Source organism: Anolis sagrei, chromosome X (assembly GCF_037176765.1).
Source record: "Anolis sagrei isolate rAnoSag1 chromosome X, rAnoSag1.mat, whole genome shotgun sequence".
In the NCBI taxonomy this organism is placed as follows: Eukaryota; Metazoa; Chordata; class Lepidosauria; order Squamata; family Dactyloidae; genus Anolis; species Anolis sagrei.
In genome coordinates, this window is record NC_090034.1 from 11119076 (window position 1) to 11135665 (window position 16590).

Below are 16590 nucleotides of genomic sequence, written 5' to 3' on the forward strand. Positions count from 1 at the left end.
CATGTAGCTGGGGGGGGGGGGCTTGGGGGGCTTCAGCCCCCCCCCCCCTGAAATTCTCAAGGTGGTCTGCGAGAAGGCCTTACTGGTACATTATTTAAACTGTTATGTTATTCATATCATGATCTGATCACCATGCTCAATATATCCCATATGCATGGGGGTATTGGGGTAACGATACAAAAGGTTTGCTATAGGGTAGACCCTCTTTCACTCAAACTCAGCCCCCCCCCCCTCCGAAACAAAATCCTGGCTATGGGCCTGGTACTCCTGATACATAATCCTAGAATCCTAGAGTTGGAAGAGCCCCCCCCCCCCCCCAAGGCCATCCAGTCCAACCTCCTGCCATGCAAGAAGGCACAATCAAAGCACTCGTGATAGACAGCCTCTGCGGAAAAGCTTCCAGAGAAGGAGACTCCACCACACTCCCAGGCAGCCCAGGCCACTCTCCAACAGCTCTTACTCTCAGGAAGTTCTTCCTAATCTTTTCAGTTACATCTCTTTCCCTGCCAATTTAAACCTATTGCTCCCTTGTGCTCTGGTCTCTAGAGCAGCAAAAAGTCAGTTTTCTCCTCCTCCTCCTCCTCCTCCTCCTCCTCCTCCTCCTCAATGGGACACCCTTTTAAATCTGAAAACATGGTTCTTATGTTCCCTCTCTACCTTCTCTTCTCCCAGCTAAACATCTCTCCTGGAGGAAAGAAAAAGGGAAGGAAGGAAGGAAAGGAAAGGATGGAAAGAAGGAAGGGTGGAATAGAATGGAGAGATAGGAGAAGGAAAGACAAGGAAGGAAGGAAGGAAGGAAGGAGGGAGGGAGAAAAGGAGAGAGGAAAGGAGGGAGGAAAGCGGGACAGAAGGACAAAAGGGTGGAAGGAAAAGGAAGGAGGGAAGGAGAAAGAGGGAGGTAAGGAAGTAAGGAAAGGATGGAAGAAGAAAGGGAGGAAGAGAAGGATGGAAGGAAGGGTGGAAAGGAATGAGGGAGAAGGAAGGAAAGACAAAAAGGGTGGGAGGGAAGGAGGAAGGAAAGAGAGAAGGAAGGAAGGACAGGATGGTGACGGAGAAGAGGGCCTGAGAAAAGAGTCCAAGGAGCTATATCTGGCTCCCGGGCCTGGATTTGCCCATATCTCTATAGTGCTTCTTTTTACCTGCAGCCATTTATTCCCTGCATCTTTACCTTGTTTTTTTAAGACTTGGGCACTGGTTTCCTGTTGAAAGCAGGCAAAGTTCAAACCAGAGTTGGCCAGTTAGGCTGAATAACAACAATGCTTGCCCAGCCTTGAGCCAAGCCCTCCTTTGACCACTTGTCCACATAGTGACAAACAAGTGATTTGTTACTGATTCTAAATTAGTTTAAAATTTCGCAAAACTGTTAAGCTTAAACACCTAACTAAAGACATCACTCATTTTTCCTTATCATCATGTATTAGAGACAAAAGAGGGAAAATGATGAAGCATTGATGTACATGCATATCCTGGTGTATAGGAAAGAAAGCAGTTTCTATAAAAAGGTGCCGTTGCAGACAGCTTGAGAACTCTAATGGTATTTTGGCTGGTGTTGCTTGTGTTTCCTGAATGTGTTTTGTAGAGATTGGTGGACAGGAAGTAAGTTCAATAGAAAACATTCAAAACACTCAGATCTAGGAAGCAGCAGATCCTGCAGCCAAAGCAGATTATTGTGGGGGAGTTTCTTTTTATATGTATATCTCCCAGACTTGGTTGTAGCATGATTACTTTTAGGTCACCTCTTGTATGTGGGGCTGCATAACTACTACAAATGGTTCATTTTAGGTTTAAAGCTTATTATTATGACCTGATTTTATCCTTTGTAACAGAAAAAAAAAATAGAAAAGTCAGGAAGTAATTGTTTGTCAAGAAATAAATGGGCATGTAAAACCATAAACCTGAGTGCGGAAGGTGATATTATACATCTTTTAGGGAGTACATGTTAAGTTTCACAAGCAGGTATCATCTTAGTGACTTTTTAGTTTTACCTTGTTAAAGTTATAAAACTTACACATATGAAGTTTATTCCAGGATAAAGCATGTGGTGAAGAGGACACAAGTCAAAGACAGAGTTGTGAACCAACCTGTCTTTGTGAACCTGATGAACCAACCTGGACACAGCATATTATTTGAGAATACAGAAATGGTGGACCACTCTAACAACTACCATGTCAGACTACACAGAAAAACCATTGATATCCACAAACATGTGGACAATTTCAATAGAAAGAAAGAAACCATGAAAATGAACAAAATCTGGCTGCCAGTATTAAAAACTCTAAAATCATAAATGTAAATAAAGACAGGGGAGCTCCAGATAAGAAACAGTCAGGAACAGCTAATCACTTCTCAACAAAGGATGCCCCCAGGCAGTAAGAAGCCACATCTTGAGAACTGCTAGGCCATCAAATGCTAATCAAGGTAGCCAATTGAAACATTTACACCTACCTCCAACAGACAAGAGTTCTTTCTCCCACCCTTGACATTCCACAGATTCACAATCTCTGAGGATGCCTGCCACAGATGCAGGCGAAACGTCAGGAGAGAATGCTTCTGGAACATGGCCATACAGCTCGAAAAACTTACAGCAACCCAGTGATTCCGGCCATGAAAGCCTTTTGACAACACATCAAAGGCAGAGTGTTTTCATTGTGGTATCTGCAACTCTCATGGGTTGATAGAACAAGGAAGAAACCTGGAATGCCTACTCGGAGAAGCTTTGAGTGAGTCTTTATTGAAAGCAGAAAGCTTCCCCCCCCCCCCCATTTTCCCCCATCATTGCATTCATTGAGAGATGAAGGTTTGACATATCACCTTCTGGCCCAATACACATGTAGTCTGTGGAAGGGATTTCCTTCAGGTTTTAAATATTCAGATTTATGTACACAGATCTGGATTTGTTTCTCAGAGAAAAGTATATAATCTGTCTCTGGAGATAAAGTCTCTCAGTTTAATTTCTGCTTGGACAACACAGAAAAGCTATTTTACTCTCTCTCCATTATCCTCTCCTCACATCCTAAAGGCTAATTTCCCCATCTTTTTTTTCATGCTCATAGATTATCTCCTTTCCATCCATGTGTGCCTTATTATAAAGCTTTATGGGATAAAAATCTACACTCTTAATATCATGTCTTGGTTAGGAATTGGTTTTGTTGAACAAGTGTGCTAAATCTAGACGATGTAAGGGCCCTTAGCATCTATCTTTTGTTTCTATCCCAGGAATGAAAAGTCAATTGAATTTATATTCTTTTTCCATGGAGGTCCATATGTGGACTTGTGTGTAGGTGGAGGAAGGAAAATGCAAAGAGCAGGGCTTCTGCCTTGACACGAAGCCCAAACTCCCGCAGCTGCCTCACATATGGCCCCTGCTTGAACTCATTTATCTCCTGACACTCGATAGCTGGCTTCTCCCGGGGCAGGAAAAGGCTGGTGGAGTGGAATACTTCTCATTGCTAATAGTGATTCCTGGGTTCCATATAATCCTCCAGCTTCAGTTCATATGGAAAGTGGAGGAAGAAAGGGCGCCCACATGCGGGCGTCCACACAGCCGTTCAGGCTAATTGAAGGCGCCACATTCTGTGTTCCTTGGGCTTAGTGGTTTTTCTGAGCAGTAATCGCTTCATGCTTTGGAGTCTTAGATCTTCTCATGAGTTTGGCTTTTATTTGAATTTTAAAAAACTACTCAAAGCCAATAAAACTGTCACGTGCAGAATATTTTATATGCCTGGGCTATGAAGCACCTTGTTTTATGCAAAGGTTGTGCCATTGTCTGCATTTCTTGAGGCTTTTTGGGGTTCCTGGTACATTTCACGAGAACTGGAAGCCAGTGCAAGCTATTATGCAGCTTAGAGATTTTGGGTGCTTGAAAATCAAGTCTTTCCTTCCTCCAAAGAGAAATCTGTGGGCCTACCTCATAGAGAACATTGATTTCCCTTCTTCTCAATAGTCACAAATAAAGTTTGTCTGTGACTTTGGATCAAAACCTAGGATTTGTTATACTCAGGAAGCAAAAGCATTTCTAAACAAGTGAACTGGGCTTTCTTACTGGTTCTGGGAGCCATCAATCACTAGGAATATAAAATGTATGCGGCCAGTCCACATTGTATTAAGCACAAGTAAGAATTGGCATGGTCATACCAGTACTCTGTTTTCAGTTTCCTTGGTGATATTTTTGGCTCTTCAGGGCAGTAAGAATTGCCCAGAGTGAAGCTGTTGCCCATTTGGCTTTGCCTTGACAGTGGACATAATTCAAAGGACTACTTCAGTCATGTCTAGGAGGTTTTTTAAATAGTTATTCATAGATCTTGTACCTGTGCAGATCAGCATGTCACATGTTAGAAGTAGCAACCTTCCAAGCCTCCACTAACTGTTAATGTATAGATTTGTTAACCTGTATTCTATGTGTATGTTGATTTGCCAGTTTGGCATACCTCTTTGGTGTGAGAGGAGTCATAGACATGATTGCCTTGAGCATGTGCAGATTCAGGACTCCATTTTGTGTTCAGTTTGCATCAGATCTCTTTGGAGGTAGACGTGTTTGTTTTTAGACTTCAGTATTATAAGTCTACTTACCACTTCATTGGACATGGATGTGTGTGCTCATGGACTTGAGTGACTATAGATATTTGTTGTTGTTCATTCGTTCAGTTGTTTCCTACTCTTTGTGACTTCATGGACCAGTCCACGCCAGCGCTCCCTGTCGGCCATCACCACCCCCAGCTCCTTCAAGGTCAAGCCAGTCACTTCAAGGATACCATCCATCCATCTTGCCCTTGGTCGGCCCCTCTTCCTTTTCCCTTCCATTTCCCCCAGCATAATTGTCTTCTCTAAGCTTTCCTTTCTTCTCATGATGTGGCCAAAGTACTTCATCTTGGCCTCTACTATTCTTCCCTCCAATGAGCAGTCAGGCTTTATTTCCTGAAATATGGCCTGGTTGGATCTTCTCGCTGTCCAAGGCACTCTCAGCACTTTCCTCCAACATCACAGTTCAAAAGCATCTATCTTCCTTCGCTCAGCCTTCCCTATGGTCCAGCTCTCACATCTGTAGATTACTATGGGGAATACCATTGCTTTGACTATGCGGATCTTTGTTGCCAGTGTGATGTCTCTACTGACTACAGATATACATAAAGACATTTAAAGGTTGCAACTGCAAATTTTACTTCAAAGAAACAATCATCCTCTGCTAACCAGATATATTTTTGTAATGGCCTGTCTGTATCCTTGGCCATTTAAAGACATAGGTCTTCAGTTTAACAGCTGAGCTACCTGTGTGCTATTACATTAATACTTTATGAATATCACTTGTCTTAAGGGTTGACTTCTGGCGAGGTCATATTTTTATTGACTTGTGGTTTTCAAGTGGTCTCCATGTTCATGGAGATTCACATTTGCCAAGCGGAGGTAACATCATTTTTACCTTTGCAATAAGGTTATGGTACACTGGAATTTCCAATAGATTATGGAATTTCCATTGTCACACAGTTCACTTTCTCACTTCCCACTGCCTTAGAAAAATGAGGCCTGCTCTTTCCTTCCTGAGACTGCCCTCCACCTCACAAACACATTTGGGACTTTTCTCCGTTTGTTAAGTATTTTGCCAAATGCTGTTATGGAATGTGGAGATTTGGGGGTTGCAATTCTAGAAGTATAGGCCCAAGTCATCTTAAAGGTATGGAATTAGTTACAGAGTTCTTTGAATCCTGACTTGAATTAGATAATAGTATGTACCTGGATTATCCCATAGGAACACAATGTTTGGCTTAGATGCAAGCAGGAAGAAAGACTCTTTCCTGCCTCTTTCTTCCTGCACTATGCTCTAATGAACCTTGGAAAGTCAGTCCTGAGGGCCAGGAGGTCCTCCAAAGGTACAACATGTGGCTCAAACATTGCATTTTGAGCAAGACCAGTGATTTGAAAACACACCTTGCAGAAAAAAAATACTCTGACTCATGCAAAAATCTCTGTGTATCCCAAGTTTTTGACATCTGTCATAAATACCTCCAGTCTTGGCACTGCACAAAGGTTTAGCTTTCTAGCCTGCTTATTATTTATTTAAAACAGAAGGTATGGTACTTCTTCAGTCACATATTGATTCTAAATTGCACTTGCATTGATTGCATAGATTGCATTGATATTTCAGATATGATCATGAGCAGCCAGTAACTTGCTAAAGTCCATTTAATGAATTTATGGCCAAAGTATGGCAGCAATCTTTGTATGCATACTTTTGAACAAGTATTTAGAATGTAAAATAGTTATTAATTGACCATTTTATGTCAAAAAATTGAGCCAGGGGTTTACTTGAAGGTAGCTGTTGCTGATATGATTGTAACTGGAGACTGGATAATCTTGTGCTCTTTTCAACAAATACTGGAGGATTCACCTACAAATGTAGGGGGCATTGACTGTTGGATGGTAGAGAAGATATTTCTGTTCACTTCAGTAAGCCTCTACAGTACTTGCCTATTACATTTATATTTATATAATATTTATTTGGTTAGTTGAATGGAAAGCAAAGTGTTTAGAATGTGCTTGAATTTAAACTATCAGCTTTTAATTTGGGATATTAAAATTGTACTGTTTTTAATGTTATTTTCTGGCCTACGTTTATTTTTTTATTTTTATTTTTACTGCATTTGGATACCACCCCTCTCAGCCTTCAGGCACAATGAAGGGAGACTGGAAACTATAGAATATGGGTGGCAATCATTCATCCATCCATTACATGGCCTCCTAAATATTGTTGGACTTTGACTGCCAGTCTACATCATCATTGTCCATGTTAGCAACTCCTTTTGGGATTTGCAGTCCCACAACATTTGAAAGGCTACAATACTCTCATCCTGCCATAGGAGACCTTTCAGTGTTCTGCTATGAATTTAGAGGACAACACAATAGTTGCGTGGTCCTTGCTCTTAAATTGTGTTACCTTCAATAATAATAATAAACTTTATTTATACCCCACCACCATCTCCCCCAACAGGGACTCAGGGACCTTCAATGGATCCAAGACACATTGCACTTTCAGAACTTCAGAGTTTTAAAGACCCACAACTTATTCACTCCAGATCTTACTACTTTTTGATTTCAACAAGAAAAATTGGAACTCTTGGAAACTCTTGGAATTGGAAAAGTGCAGAACTCTGGCTACTAGATCAAGTCCCTGGTCTTCTTTCTACGTTGTTAATGTGACATTTATGTCTTGTGCAGCGTTCCACCAGACTATGTCTCCTAGCACAGAAGATGTTTGGTTTTGACTTTGTGCCATGAAATGCAATGAAAGGGAATAAACCCACCCTTGACAATGCTATTGTTTTTCTGTCCTGGCCCAAACTCATGTATAGTGGGAAGTAAGTCCCATGGCCTTCCATGGCATGTGTTTCTAATGAGGCATACTTGGGACCTCAGCTTTGAAGAAACTGATACCTAACAAGAGGGTCCATCAAAGTGTTTTTGTTGTTTGTTTTGAAAGATAAGTCCTATTTTGGAGTTGAAACCGTATTATCAAGGGAGCTGTGGAAATTGTGCCTGACTGAGGCATAATGAATGGCTTTCCATCTTCAGTCTCTTTACTGAATTAGGCTGGATGTTCAGAGAGATGATTCATAAGCTTTGCGGTTAGCACCAGAGTGAATGTTATCTTCAAATGAAAGGAAATGCGGGTTAGCTAATGTTACTTGACAGCAACTGGAGAATATTATACTGTTGTTGTTTTTGTTGCTGCTGTAGATCACCTGAACCTTGGGAGCCTGGTGCCAGTCCAAACCCCAAGAGGGACTTTGTGCAGCCAGAAAACGCTGAGGCTCTGGCAGGATGTCAAGGTAGATGACTGGACAAAATAAGTGTAGCCTCTGGCAGCAGGTGGAAGAGCAGGCAAAAAGCTAGCTGAAGGATGCGGGGAAAGTAGATCTACTTTATTTTCACTGTACTTTGCTTTTGTCAGCCATCACGTACATTACTTTTTTAAAACATCCCTTGTTTAGTGGACTCTAAAGATTCGTATTTATGGGTGTTTCATTGGTATGATGTCAGACAGATTTAGGGTTAGATTAAGGTTTTCTTTCAACTAAGGTCTCTTTCGCACTACTTAATTACAGTACTTTGAGACCACTTTAAGCAGTTATGGCAAATTCTAAGATTGGCACTTTAGGGTGAGGTACTTATTACTCTTAGCCAAAATGCTTTAGTGCCTTTCCAAATTATAATTCCTAGGATTTTATAGGGTGCAACTATGTCTGCTAAAAGGTACCAGAGTACTATAATTGTGTAATGCACTGATAGAGACCAAAGACTCGAAATCTGTATGAAACTCTGATCACTCTCATCCAGACAGATGGGAACTTTTAATCATTTAGAGTCATGTTATATTGTGGAATTCTCACAGCACCAGTCCTACAAAATATGAAAAAAGAGTTGTAAGCAATGTCTCCATGTTTCAGCCCCTTTTCAGTCTGGTTCTCCCTGCAGATAAAGGGTTGTCTACAGCCTATGTAAGGGCCTTGCTAGCCAGAGTGGCTTGCTATCAAATTTTCTATGTACAGAATAGTTTTCAGTATCCATGTGGTATGGTCAGTTTATGATTGCATTTGCCCATTTGCATTTGTACTGTTGAACTCACTGACAAACTTTCTCTACTCCAGAATCTTACAGCTGGGTTGCTGTGAGTTTTCCAGGCAGTATGGCCACATTCCAGAAGCATTCTCTCCTGACGTTTCATCTGCAGCTATGGCAGGCATCCATAGAGACCTTTGAACCTCTGAGGATGCCTGCCATAAATGCAGGTGAAACATCAGGAGAGAATGCTAGTGGAACATGCCCATACAGCCTGGAAAACTCATAGCAACCCAGTGATTCCGGCCATGAAAGCCTTTGCCAGTAATCTTACAGCTGGTTTGTGCATCATTAGATAACTGGCAACCAGTCTGTGTCAACAGACATTATTAAAATGGGAAATGAGGTGATATGAAAACTCTGTCCTCTGTGTCATTATCTATGGTTGCCCTCTCAGTCAACATACTATATATTACTCTTCCAGTAATGAAAAAGCTGTAAAGCTAGAAGGAAACAGATGTCTGGCCACTTCCATCAGCCCAAAGCAAGGTTATCTTCTTGTCCATCTTCCTGTATAGCCCATAGTCCATAATTCATAGTGTCATAGAATTGGAAACAAACCATAAAGGCCATTGCATACAACTGCCTGCCATGCCAGGATACACAACTAAAGAACTTCTGAAATTTCCACAATTGGGCAAGGTTTCAAAGAAAATATAAGCAGTGGGAAGTTGCATTTTGCGTACCTGTCCATAAGGAAATAAACAGGAAAGTTTCCAAACTTGGTGTAGAAACCTGCCCCATCCATATTTGAAAGCTAAAAATGCTCTTCTATTGCCACCTTTAGATATCTTCTTCTTACTCCTCCCCCCAGTAATTTGAGGCGGTTCTCTGGATTCCAGTCCACTGAACTGCCCTTCATACGCTCTGCTGGGAGTGAAGGGATGGGAATAGAGACTTTAGAACTTCCAGGCCCAATTAGAAGTCCTTGCATGAACTTATTTTATGATCATAAGAAATGTTAGACTTTTTGTTTTTCACTTACATGTTTTCCATCTCTTCTTGTTTCATAGTGATGGTGGCTATCTTATGGTGTGGCAATTCACTGTCTCTCTTTTTTGGTATTTTGAAGCTGTGTTAAAAATAGCATGGGATGCCAGAGTTGCTGTTCTGCAGGGTTCAGCTCCCCTCCCAGATCTCTGCAACATAAATCTCTCCCAAGAACGTTGGATCCTTTCATGAATATTGAAGAAAGCCAGTCCATTTTTCCCCACATTAAAATAAAAATCATTCAGTTGCATCTTGCATTTCTATTCCAATAATAGTTTTTAAAAGGCAGGCAGTCTCTTTAGGTTGTTCTGAAGAGCTGCTTATGCGGATGAAGATTTCTGGAAAATGAATCAAGTGAACACATGCTCCCTTTGAAAAACCATTACTGAGACCTTCAGAAATGCAGTTTGCTTTCATCGTATGGCCTCTGCGTTGCCTCACAATGAAAACAGCAGCTCAGCGTGGAACACAGTGTCCTTTGGGGAGCGGGTGGAGTTATGTAATGGCCAGCCTCTTGTTCATAAATCAAACTAAACAAAAACGCTATGAGACAAATAAATAGATAAACAACTCGCTCAGAGTTTGTGCTTTCCTTGGGGCCCCATGGCTTGTCCTGGAGGAATTGTCAAAACTCTTGTTTGCATATTTAACATGGGCTGATATTTGAATTGCCGGTAAAATAAAATAGGAAGGTGCCACTTTTTTTTAGCCAGCTACAAAAATTAGCATCTTTTTTACTTCAAGATTTCTGATAACATGCTACAAAAACTATTGAGAGACTTACCAGAACTTCTTTTTCCCTCTCTGCTTTCCAGCAGTCTTCCTCCCAGGCTGTCTCTCTTCAATGGTTTCAGACTTTCAGGCAGCAGCTGACATTCTCTCCAGACAGAGGGATTTCTGCTGAATAAATTCCCATGTTTTCCTTCTTCTTTCATCACCTTGAATGTTGTCCTGCTGTAAACTTCATCTCCTCTGTGTCCCGCTTCCTCTCCTTCCTTCCTAAACGTCAGCTCAGGCACTTGTCCGGAGGTGTCCTCTTAGGCAGGCTTCACGTTCAAAACAATCCTTTCATTCCTTTCATGCTGGAAAAGAGAACTGAAAGAAGCTTGAAACAGCGGTCCACTCACCAAGGCCGTGGATCCAAAGATATAAGTCCTTGGAGTTCTACAAGGAGTAGTGGTGTGGTTTTTATTGAAAGTTCAACTTTTAAGGAAAAGAAGGAAGTAGAAAGCAAAGGGGAGGCTGAAGCTGAGGTTTGGTTCTCTCCCCACTTGGGCCCCTTGCCGACTGTTTTTATTGATTTCAATCACTGGAGGCTAGCTTAGCTCTCTGAAGAAACACTGTGTAATGTGTTCTTTCCTGGCTTTCATTAGAGAAACTCAATGCAGCTCGGTCACGCTGCCGAGCTTGCTTGGCAACCTGCCTACTCTCTGTGGTACTTCTGCTCCTTTCATTGGCGGAGGCTGCGTTCCTGTTTCCTTCTCCAGCAAAGGACCTCGGAAAAACATCAGATTCTCTCTCTGCTGCTGCTGCTGCCTTCCCCTCCCCTAATACACCAGCCCTGCTGAGCCCAGGCTGCTTTTACCCACAGCCTAAAAAAAGAAAGAAAGAAATGCCTTTTCTGGGGCGAACATGGCTGCAGACCTTATAGTGTTTGAACCGGCAAACAAACAAAGAGAGACATTCAGCGCTCCTGTCCCTTTTCCAGTTGAGATGTTTGGAAAGTGGCATGAATGAGGCTGTGGGAAGAGAGAGCAGAGCAATGTGAAGAGAGCTTCTCTGTCTCTTCCCTCTCTGAACAGCTACAGTCATTTGGCACGCATTTAAGAGTACAGTGAACTGTACTTAACTAAGACGGTGCCTGGGTAGGACTTTATCATGGGTTCCCTCTAGTGGAATCCTGGGATTTGCAGGTTAAGGAGGAGTACTTGGAATGCTCAAAAAACTTTCAGTTTCTTCCCAGACTACAAATCACAGGATTCCATAGAATGAAGCCATACCAGTTAAAGTGGAATCGTGGTGCTGTAATTGCATTATGTGAAAGATCCCTGATCTATTGAATGTGGCTGGCTTGGACCTTGGGAAACCCTGGACATGGCTGAACATGAGGGGTAGTATATTTTAGAGGAACCCCCTTGCTCTTACTGTATTACCAAAGAACACATGTGCATATGTCACGAATATATATACATACTAGCCGTCCACATGTTGCTGTGGTCCAGTCTGTGTATATGTGTTGTGTGTGTGTGTATATACGTATATGTGACCAGCAGTGCTGCAGAATTTGAAGAGGCATGAATGGAGGGTGAAAGAGAGAAACGTGCCAGGAGGAAGGCACCTCAAGCCAACCCCGACTGAGACCACCTTCCACCTGGAAACCAATGCCCTCACTGTGGGAGAAGATGCAAGTCAAGAATAGGGCTCCACAGCCACCTATGGATGCACAAGAATACTGATCATGGAAAACTATCCTACTCGTCCAACGGATCGCCTAACTAACTAACTCAATGTATATGTGTGTGTGTATACATATTTGTGTATATGTGTATAGATATGTGTTTGTGTATATATGTGGTTTTCTGCATGTGTTGTTTTTTTTTGTTTGTTTGTTTCTTAAGTCTCTCATGCTGTGTTTTTCAGTGTTTTTATGAGTGATGGTCACTCATTGGCCTGATAGGTGTATTGTGTCCAAATTTGGTGTCAATTCGCCCAGTGGTTTCTGAGTTGTTAATCCCACAAACAAACATTACATTTTAATTTATATAGATGTGTACATGTTTGCACAGACTCAGAAGGAGTTTGTCTACCATAAAACTGCAGAATGGAAATTAATTTTTCCATGAAAATGATTTTTCCAGCTTTCTTTAGAAGCAAAAGACTAGGACTGATGTGGAAAGTTTCCCAGCCTTGGGAGCCTGTGTTGGATCCAGGGAAACACTCAGTGACATGTTTGCTTCCAATTCCTGGCTCAAATTTCACAGCCGCCACCACATTTTCTTCCAATGAGATTTGGGGGCCACCTTCCCAATGTGCCATCCCTGCCACAGTTCTTTTCAGATATGAACTGGAAGTAGCTTCCCGTAGTGCCGGAGCATCTCACACGGGAGGACAGGAAGTGACCTCTTGCAGATGAGGAAACAAGCTTAAAGGACAAAGCATCTGGGATTAATTGTTGTTTTGGTCACATGTAGGATACCAGATTTGCAATGGTGGAGTGGTGGAAGGTCAACACAGCAGAGGCTACAGAAACAGCCCTGAGGCTACATGTAGACTATCATCATCATAGGCGATCCCTCGTGGCAAAGTCTGATTGTCTTCCAGAAGTGGAGTCTTGGCGGTGGGTCCGTAAGTGACTGTAGAGACCTATTCTGGATCCGCGTGATCTTTTGCAATGAGGAAATACATTTCCAGATGGAAGATGGTCCCTACAAGGGCTTGCTTGACACATCTTTCTCTTGGCATCTTTCTTCCTTTCAGGCCTCTTCAAAATCCAAAGCACTGTTGGGAACAGTTGACCTCCAATTACAATGCTTCCCAGTCGTCTGTGTTTATTGCACATTTCTAAAAGTTAGCTTTAAGTTTATATTTGAATCTCTTTTGTTGTCCACCCCCATTTTGTTTTCTGTTCTTGAGCTGAAAGTAAAATAACTGCTTCGAGAGACAGTGTTTGGGCATTTGGACAACATGGCAGTTGGTGGCGGAGGATCACGGCTTCAGTGCTGGTGGTCTTTGCTTCTTCCAAAATGCTGACATTTGATGACCTGGGTTTTTCTGAAGAGATTTGCTGGATTTTTCAGAGGAAACACTGATGGAATATTTCCAGAAGTCGAGAGTGACGTTAGTAGATGGTCTATGTTTCTTGGGCGTATACTAGAATTGGAAGGACAATAGCTTTATAAATTTTGTTCCAGTGAATGTAGGCTTCTGTAGCCTACATAGGGCATCTGTAGCCACCACAGCTGTAATACCTGGTCCATGGTGCAAAACTCAGAAGCACAGCTCCTGTTTCCATGACCTCTTTTACAGCACTAAAGCCACATGGAAATTCATTCAGAGATTCTCTTTCAAAGAAGGGCTAACGGAATGGATTCCTCACTGCCTGCCCTTCCGCTTTCGATGAAGACGTTCCGCTCCCGGAGGCTTTTGGATGACCCTTAGCTTTGTCCCAGTTCTTGGTTTTGCTGCTCACTGTAATTTTTGAGCTGTTTTTTCAGAAACGACATTGCAATTCCTTCATTTGTTCTGGAATAAAGCAGTTTTATTTATCCTCCGAAATGCCTTGTAGGCCTGGATACCCTCAAAGAGTCAGGATTTAAATTAATCAAGAAATACATGAATATAAATAAGACATCTGAATTGAGGAAGGACAGTATGTCCAATTGCATCCGTTTTGGAATACTCTACAAAATATTATTAGACTCTGGCTAGTTTGTCATTTTAAATTCCATTAACAACAGAGTCAGAAAGATTGCTTTAGATGCAGTCAAGCAGGGAAAAAATCCAAGGAAGTTCACCAGGAAGCTGGATTTAAATGAGAACAAGCCTTTGTACCTTTCTGCACTAGAAAAGCATCCTTTTAGCTGTTAGAAAGGAAGAGAAGAACGATACATTCATCCATTCATCTATTCTCTCACACACACAGTGCTTCTAAACTCCTGTTATGAATACTAAAACAGGAAGTGTGTGTTCAATTAAAACTGCATACTCTGATGCTGCTTCCTATCAAACCAAACATATTTCTGAGAAGCACAAAAATTACATAGAGAGACCCATTGTTTTAAATATTCTCCAGTAGGAAATTCCCAGAAAACATGATTATAGGCAGTCCTGGAGTTAAAAACATCCAACTTACAAATGACTTACTTTAAGAACAACAGGAAGTTAGAGAAACCTGGTCCACAGAAGGGAAAACAACTCCTGAGTTATCATGGGGAAAAGGTGTATCCACTGAAGCTTTATCACCAATTCTTGTTTCAACAACAAGCCAATTTTTAAAAAAATCTAATTATCACAGGGACAGAAAGTGGGGCGAAATCTTCTGAACGGGCAAAGACAGCAAGACAAACACCTTATGTGTGTTGACCCATATGCTAACCTAAATCGTAAACTAACTCTCTCTCTCTCTCTATATATATATATATAGAGAGAGAGAGAGAGAGAGAGATAGGTTGGAGTACCTGTTCCGACTTACATCCAAATTCAGCTTAAGAACAACCTGTCTTGTTCGTAACTTGGGGACTGTATAAACTTAATTTTTGTATTAGGAAAGTGTTCCTTAAATGCAAGATTATACACATGAACCGTTTTAGAAATGTATTGCATTATTACGACCACCAGCAACCAGAACTTATAAAAGTTGCTTTTTTTCAGCCACCCCCCCCCCCCCCGACTCTCTTTGCTGCTTAATCTTGTTCCTCAGACCTTTCCATTCTGAATCCCAAAGCTTTTCTAAGTTCACTGTTTTCTCTGCTCAGAAGCATGCTATGAGCTCTATGCCCTTCAGATGTGGGTGTCTCTGCCACTATTGGTTTGCATTCCTGATCAAGCTGTGACACAGTACTCCACATTGCAGTAAAAATTCTTGCATACTTGGCCCCGATATGACTATTTTGCATCCCTGTCTGTGAGCCTTTGTTCTGAGTCAATGGGGACACGACCTGATCACAGCCTAACTAAGTGGGTAGCTAAGGCACATAAAGACCGTCAAAGGATTGTCAGGGTAACCTTTAGAAATAATGAATGTCTCAGAGCATCACTGTTATTCTCTGAAATTAGATTGGAATACTGCTCTATAAGAATTTTTTAGCATTTATTAAATGGAGTGATAGGAACTAACCTGTTTCATCCAAACTCAGGCCGTAGCATCCATTTCCAGACCAATTCTTGCATGGCAGGGAGTTGGACTAGATGGCCCATGTGATCTCTTCCAACTCTATTATTCTGTGATTCTATGATCTATCAAGGCCTAAATATCCCAAAGGTACCAGAACTCATCTTACCTTGGATGCAAAGCAAAGAGAGCCCTGGTTGGTACTTAGATAGGAGACAACTATTGAATACTGGCAGCTGTAGGCTGTATTTCAGAGGAAGGAATGGGCAAACCACCTCTAAGTACTCATGTGCAATTCATGGGGTTGCCACAAATCAACAGGTTATTTGAAGGAATGTTTTGTAAAACCTTGTGCCCGGATTGAGGCTAGAAGCCCACTTTAAGGTTTTAGATGATGCTATGGTAGCCTAGACCTTTATAATTTACTCTTATGTTGACCTTGAAGCCAAAGGCATAGCATTTCACTGGACTCTCTTCCTCTTCTATTTGTGACCTTCAATATTTTTGTTATTTTCCAGCTTGAAAGAAAAGGGCTCTCAAAAGCAGAATGCATCTCTGTATATCACCTGCATCAAACTGAAGGCCCAAGGGTGGGCCAAATCTGGCCTGCCATCCCATTTTATGTGGCCCTCCAGATGGTTGACCACAACTCCTGTCTTCTTATCATTAGATATCAGCCATGTGCTCTTGGGTTGCAATTCCCATTATCCCAAGTTTGCATGGGGGGCAATAAAAACTGATGGGTGTTGCCATTCAATAACATCTGGGGTCCCAAATTAGGTAAAACCAAAGAGTACTAACCACTATGCAAAAAATTAATAGTTGGTCTGGAGTGTGGTGGAGGCTCCTTCTTTGGAAGCTTTTAAACAGAAGCTGGATGGCCATCTGTCAGGGGTGATTTAAATGCAATTTTCCTTATTCTTGGCAGGGGGTTGGACTGGATGGCCCATGAGGTCTCTTCCAACTCTTTGATTCTATGATTCATTGTCTCCACAGATTCTCTATCTATAGATTCATTGGCCCTTTGAAGGCAGCCATAAGTCTGATGTGGTCTTCAATTAAAATAGGTTTGACAGCCCTGGCTTATAGCATCTCCTCATAGCATTCCATTTTCTTTTTCCTTAGGAGAAAGAGGAGCTTACCAAAATGTAGAAGAATCT

General features: G+C 41.7%; 2 protein-coding genes across 4 annotated transcripts in view; one reads left to right on the top strand and one right to left on the bottom strand.

Annotated features, from left to right (window-relative positions):
• Positions 1-11419, bottom strand: part of LOC132782135 (probable G-protein coupled receptor 146) — a 41000-nt gene extending 29581 nt beyond the window's left edge. Inside the window, exon 1 of the mRNA XM_060786832.2 lies at positions 10385-11419. The gene's annotated coding sequence lies outside the window, so the exon portion shown is untranslated. The remainder of the gene's footprint in view (positions 1-10384) is intronic.
• Positions 1-16590, top strand: part of LOC137094714 (uncharacterized protein C7orf50 homolog) — a 111963-nt gene that overhangs the window by 72146 nt on the left and 23227 nt on the right. The gene's annotated exons all lie outside the window — the stretch shown is intronic.